The sequence below is a fragment of the Lontra canadensis genome, unplaced genomic scaffold (genome assembly GCF_010015895.1).
Source record: "Lontra canadensis isolate GAN:19392208 unplaced genomic scaffold, GSC_riverotter_1.0 scaffold132, whole genome shotgun sequence".
Taxonomy (NCBI): Eukaryota; Metazoa; Chordata; class Mammalia; order Carnivora; family Mustelidae; genus Lontra; species Lontra canadensis.
This window is the reverse complement of record NW_022631126.1, coordinates 1,784,080-1,791,292: the sequence shown is the minus strand read 5'-3', so window position 1 is coordinate 1,791,292 and position 7,213 is coordinate 1,784,080.

The following is a 7,213-nucleotide window of genomic DNA, read 5'->3' as shown; positions in this document are numbered from 1 at the left end:
TTCAAAATATGTTAATTACAAGTGGCATAAGCAGGCATCCTTGCCTTGATGCTGATCTTAGATGAATTGATTTCCATCTTTCACCATTGACCATGTTGTTCTTTGTGGGTTTTTCATATATGGCTTTTATTATGTTTAAGTAGTTTCCTTTTTTTAAAAAAAGATCTCATTTATTTATTTGACAGAGATCACAAGAAGGTAAAGAGGCAGGCAGAGAGAGAGGAAGGGAAGCAGGCTCCCTGCTGAACAGAAAGCCCGGATGCAGGGCTCGATCCCAGGACCCTGGGATCATTACCTGAGTTGAAGGCAGAGGCTTTAACCCACTGAGCCACCCAGGCGCCCCAAGTAGTTTCCTTTTATTCCCAGTTTGTGAAAATATTTTTATCATTGAGTGTTGAATATTATCAGATACTTTCTATCAGTTGAGATGATCTTGTGGATTTTTCCCTTGGTTTTGGTAATGTGGTGTATCACACTGATTGAGTTTTAAATGTTGAACCACCCTGGCATTTCAGGAACTAAGTTCCACTTAGTCATAGGATATAATTCTTTCACTACACTGCTGAATTTGGTTTGCTATTGTTTTGTTGAGGATTTCTGCATCAGTGTTCATACAGGATACTGGACTTTATAGTGTTTTTGGAGTGTTTTCATCTGGCTTTGGTATCAGGGCAATGCTGGCCTCATTGAATGAGTTAAAGGTGCTCTCTCCTCTTCAGTTTTTGGGGAAAGTTTGAGAAGGGATTAGTGTGAGTTTTTCTGTAAATGTTCAGTGAGGCTCTCAGGTCCAAGGGCTTTTCTGTGTTGAAAGATTTTGATTGCTGATTCAATCTCTTCATTAGTATTATGTCCATTCAGATTTTTTTAAAAAGATTTTATTTATTTGTCAGAGAGGTAGCGCACAAGCAGGGGGAGCGGAGAGGGAGAGGCAGACTCCTCACTGAGAAGGGAGCCCAATGCAGGACTTGACTGCAAGACCCTGGGATCATGACCTGAGCCAAAGGCAGAGGCTTAAGTGCCTGAGCCACCCAGTGCCCCTCTCCATGTCTTTTCACGGCTCGATCATGCTAGCACTGAGTACTACTCCACTGTCTGGGTTTACCAGTCTATGTATCCATACACCTCACAAAGGGTATCTTGGTTGTTTCCAAGTTTTGGCAATGACAAGTAAAAGTACAATAAACACCCACGTGCAAATTTTTGTGTAGATGTAAACTTTTAACTCCTTTGGCTAAATACCATGCAGTATGATTGCTGGATGATATGGTAAGAGTATGTTTAGTTTTGTGAGAAACTGCCCAGATGTCTCTCAAAGCGGTTGTACTATTTTCCATTCACATCAGCAATGAGTAAGATTTCCTTCTGCTTCACACCCTAGCCAGCACTTGGGTGTTTTCAGTGTTCTGGATTTTGGTCATTTAAATACGTGCACAGTGGTAATTTTTAACCATTTTTAAGTACACAGCTCAGTGGCATTTAAATACACTCACACTGTTGTATAACCGTCACCGCAATCTATTTCCAAAACCTTTCACCACCTAAAACTGAAACCGTGTAAACCATGAGCGAGCACTTTCCATTTGCCTATGCCCCAGCCTCTGGTAACTTCCATTCTATTTCCTGTCTCTATGAACTTGCCCATTCTAGATACTACTTCCAAATGGAATCATACAATGTAGACGCCCTTGGTCTGGCTTACTTTAGCATGTTTTCATCCACGTTGCATGTAGCACGTATCAGAACTTGATCCCTTTTCAGGGCTGACCAATATTCCATGTGTACACCACATTTTGTCTCTCCATCTCTCTATTGATGGATACTTGGCTTGTTTCCAACTTTTGGCTCTTGTGGACAGGCTGCCGTGAATGCTGGTGTATAGCTAGCAACTTCAGTCCATTTTCCTTTTGTTACTGAAGCATAGTCGACACCCAGCGTTACACTAGTTTCCGGTGTACAACACAGTGATGTCACAGCCCTACATACTGGGCTCGCATGGGCAGCTACCATGTCCCCGTACAACACTATTACAATACCACTGACTACATTCTCTATGGGGTACCTTTTGTCCCTGTGTTAAGCTCCTGTTCTCAGTTCTTTGGGGTATAGAACTAGAAGAATCTAGATAACATGCTCATTCTGTTTAGCTTTTGGAGGAACCACCAAGCTACCCACAGCAGCCACATTTTATGTGCCTACCAGTAAGGCAGGAGAGTGTGAATTTCACCACATCCTCATCAATACTGTTTCCTAGTAGCCATCCTAATGGGTGTGAAGTGGTATCTCATTGTTGTGATCTGCATTTCCTTAGCCATGTTTCATGTGCCTACTGGTCACGTTGTTATCTTTGAAAAAAATGTCTTCAAGTCCTTTGATCGTTTTAAAATCCAGTTTTGTTGTTGGGTTGTAGGAGTTCCTAGTCTACGGCCATACCACCCTGAATGTACCCGATCTTGTCTGATCTCGGAAGCTAAGCAGGGTCAGGCCTGGTTAGTACTTGGATGGGAGGAGTCCTTCATATATTCTAGATGTTAACTTTTTTTTTAAAGATTTTATTTATTTATTTGACAGACAGAGATCACAAATAGGTTGGGGGTGGGGGGAAGCAGGCCCCCTGCTGAGCAGAGAGCCCAATGCGGGGCTCGATCCCAAGACTCCGGGATCATGACCTGAGCCGAAGGCAGAGGCTTTAACCCAATGAGCCACCCAGGTGCCCCTAGATGTTAACTCTTTATCAGATATGACTTATAAGAATTTTCTCCCAACCTGTAGATAGCCTTTTCATTCTGCTGATATCCTTTGATGCACGAACAACTGATTTTTTTACCCTATAACTTTGCTGAACTTGCTCGTTCCAGTAGCTCTCCTGTGGATCCTTTGGGATATTCTATATTCAGGATCATGTCTGTGAATAAAGGTTTTACTTCTTCCTTTCCAATTTGGATGCATTTCTTTTTTGGTCTAATTTCTTTGGCTCAAACTTTTATTTTTTTAAATTTTATTTATTTAGTAGAGGGAGAGTGCACGCACACATAAGCAGGAGCTGCAGGCAGAAGGAGAGGGAAAAGCAGGTTCCCGGTTGAGCAGGGAGCCCAACGGGGGGCTGGGATCCCAGGACCCTGGAATCATGACCTGAGCTGCAGGCCGACGCTTAACTAACTGAGCCACCCAGGCGCCTTGGCCTCAAACTTTTAGTACAATGTTGAAAGAGAACTTAGTCTTGTTCCTGATCTTGGGGGAAAAGTTTTGGTTTTCACCAGTAAGTATGTTAGCTGTCAGTTTTTCACAAATGCCCTTTGTCGCATTAAGGAACTTCCTTCTGTTCCTAGTTTTCTAGTATTTTATCACGAAAGGACATTGGATTTGTCAAATGCCTTTTCTGCATCAACTGAGCTGACCCTATGAGTTTTTCCTTTATTCTACTAATGTGGTGTATTACATGGATTTTCCTGATGTTGAACCCCCTTGCATTTCTGCAATAAATCCATTTGGCCATGGTGCAGGATATACGCTGTCAGATTTCATCGGCTTGTGTTTTGTGGAGGCTATGTGAAGAACTAGCTTTTCATTCACTTACAGTGTTTACATTTCATACAGTACTGTTATGATAGGTGCTTTAAATGTTTTGGTTTTGGCATCTGTCAATGGACGTCTCCCCTGAGGACTGGTCATGTGGAGAATAGTTCCAGACTGTATCCTGAACAATTTTTATTATGTTGGGAGACTCTGGATTCTGTTAAAGTCCCCTCATGAACATTTTTGTTTCAGCAGGCACTTTAATCTCTGGGCAGGAAAACAGGGCTCTGTGGAAGTTTTAACTGCCTGCGCCGCTAGGAGAGAGAGAGCTCTACGACAGGGGCATCCCTGGGCCCAAACAGGGGGAGAAAAAAAAAAAAGGTGACTCCCTTCTTCAGACCTCCTGTCCCCTTTCCCTGGTTTCTAGATGACAAGAGTTTTAGCTTACCAGAGCCTCTCTACTGCAGCCTTGTAACTTTCGCCTGTCCCTGTGGGAAGGCCGGGGAGGGGGCGGGGAGGGGGGAGAAACAAGAAATGGAATTTCTGATTATGTTTTCTGTTCACAGGTTCCCTTACCCTCGTCCTGTGACCACAGCTAAGATGGGTCCCTCTGGGGTTTCTCCGGCCTGACCTCAGAGGTAAAAGCCATGAACAAAGGAATCTCACTCTTGTATACAGGGCTTAAGTTTTAACTCCCCTCCCTGATATGTCTGCTTTTATTTTTCAGAGTCCTTAAGTAACTTTTTGTACCCCCCATTTTTAGTGGTAAGCAGTGGGAGGTAGGGTCTACTGGGTTTAACTTTCGACCAGTATCAGAAGATGGGAAGCAACTTTTGAGAACTCGTGAACCTGTGTTTTCACACAGTTTCACAAGAGCCACTACTGTTGTTTCCTATCTAACTTTGCTCAAACTGATGCTGGGATGCTACACTTCAGTTAGTGAATTTGAGCTTACTTTCACAAAAATAGCTGTCTCTAGCTCCACTTCTCAAATTCATGATAGAAAGTTTTTTTTTTTTTTTAAGATTTTATTTATTTATTTGACAGAGAGAAAGATCACAAGTAGGCAGAGAGGCAGGCGGGGGGTGGGGGGGGAGCAGGCTCCCCGCTGAGCAGAGAGCCCGATGTGGGGCTCGATCCCAGGATCCTGAGATCATGACCTGAGCCGAAGGCAGAGGCTTAACCCACTGAGCCACCCAGGCACCCCCCCCCCACAAAGTTAGTTTTGATAGTTTATGAATCTGAGCTTAAATTTCAAAGCTGCTTCATTCTTATTTCACCCAGATCTGCCTGAATGTATTTCTGAGATGATCTTCTGGAGTTTAACAAAAAATTTTCTGATCCTCTAAATTTGTTCAAACTCCTCCTGGGAAGTTAGTTTTGAAAACTCCTGAATTTAATCTTGTTTTCATAGAAGACTACTGTTTCAGCTAGATTTGTACAATTAACTGACCTTGAGAGGTTCATTTTGTGAACTTCTGAATCTGAGCTCATTTGTACAATTATCAGGTTTCAGCCAGATAAGCTCAAACTCACATTGGGAAGTTACTTCAGAGTCTGTTTTTAAAATGTTTTTTCATCTAAATTTGCTGTGTAAGCATTTGTTGGGAAGATACTTTTAAGATTTTGTGCATCTGAGTTTTTTTTTTTTTTTTTTAAATAAAAACTGCTACATTTCATCTAAAGTGCTCAAATTCACATTAGGTTTCTTTGGAAAATTATTTGTAAATCTGAAACTTGTTTTGCTTACAAAAGCTACTGTTTCAGGTATTTTAAAAAAACACTTTGAAAATTTTCTTTTGGGAAAAACGAGTGAATTTGTTTTTTTATAAAAACTGAAGGGTGTGCATCGGGAGAGGTCATCTCTTTTTCTTCCCTACAAAATGCCAGAGCAGAGGTAAAACAACACCCAACATACTGTAGGCCTTGGTCGATAATGCCCTATTGAGCAATTCTGGGGGGCACCGATCACTTTGTATCTAGGGCAGGGACCAGGGCAAATCTGGTCTGTGGACGGTTTTTGTACAATCAACCAAGCATAGATTTTAATTCTAAAGAGCTGTTCAAAAGCAAAGTTGGGGCTCCTGGGCGGCTCAGTTAGTTAAACGTCTGACTCTTGATTTTGGCTCAGGTCATGATCTCAGGGTCATGCGATCAAGCCGTGTCAGGCTCCAACTGGGCATGGAGCCTGCATAATATTCTCTCTCTCTCTCTCCCCCTCTGCCCCATCCTTCACCTACACCCGTTGCTTTCTCTCTCCCTCTCAAAAAAAAAAAAGAAAAAAGAAAAAGAAAAAAAAGAAGGAAAAAGAAAAAAAGAAAAGGCAGTAAACTTGTATGTGACAGGTCATATGTGGCCCACAAAGCTTAAAATGTTATCTAGCCCTGGCTCTAACCATCGGGCGGTTAGCACGCAGAGACCCCAGAGGGGAAAAAGGAGCCAGGGCAGTGGGCAATGCAATGAAGGGCCCTGCCTTCCGCTAAGGAATGCAACGGGCCGCATTTAGTATAAGTCAGCACAGCAGAGATGCAAAGCCTCTTCAGCCTTTCTGTCGCCTCTCCTCCCTGGTTCTACCTCTCTGTAACCCCCTGACTCACGTGTTCAGAGTTCAGTCCTTAGCCCTCTCCTCCATGCCGCTCTTTCCAGAAGCAAAATTAGCACTGATGGTTAAAAGCCAGGCTCACAGAATCAGGCTACCCTGTTGTGCATCTATTTCCCTCACTTCCCAGTTCTGGGATCTCTGGCAAATCACTTCACCTGTTTTGGCCCTCGGTTTCCCCATTTATAAAATAGAATTAACAGAAATTTCCTCAAGAGAATTCAATGAAGTGAGGCATGTAAAACGCCAGCACACAAGTGGTCGATAATGTTGGCTCTGACAAATGTTATCCACTGCTCTATTTCCGACAATCATTTATAAAACACTCACTTCAAAATCTCCCGTTCTTTTCCATGATAGACTAACAAAGGTCTCCCAATGTCCACTTGCCCCTTCTTTCTTTTAGTACGAGGACTCCCTAGGTCTGAATGAACTCACACAGTCGTCCAGCCGAAGGTATTTCAGATTTCCCCACAGGATGGGAAGAATATGGGACTTAAGTACTAGCCAATGGGATCAGCGCAGTTTCCAGGCCTCCCACTTCCTCTTCCCCCATCTGCTTGCACAGGGATGTGGGGCTGGGGCACCAGCTTTCACCATGTAGATGAGAACCATCACCCAGGGGATTGTGGACTAGTAAGGAAGTGGGACCCCTGAGTCCCTAGATGACCTTGTGGAACACAACTGGCTTAACCCCAAGCCTGGACCGCTCCCCTACCTCTGCACTGTCACATGAGAAATAAACTGCTTTGTTTGAATCATTGTTCTGGAATCCCCTTGTGTACAGCCACTTAGCCTATATGCAATCCAAACTCTTAATCTCCAGCTGCCTCGCTTATGTCCCAAACTGGTCTCAAACTCAGTATTTTAACATCTAACCACACTCTTGGTCTGCCTTACAGACCCTGCTGTTTGTTCCTGAGCACAGAGACTTCCCAAGTACTTCTTGTTAACAGCCTTATCATAGCTCTTTATTCCCAGCCAGGAAGGCCTTTCGCTCTTGACTTCTACACCCCCACAATCAACTGGTCGCAGACACCACAGCTGGTTCCACACATCCCTCTTTGACCCCTCCCTCAGCTCAGATCTAACCACCTTGGC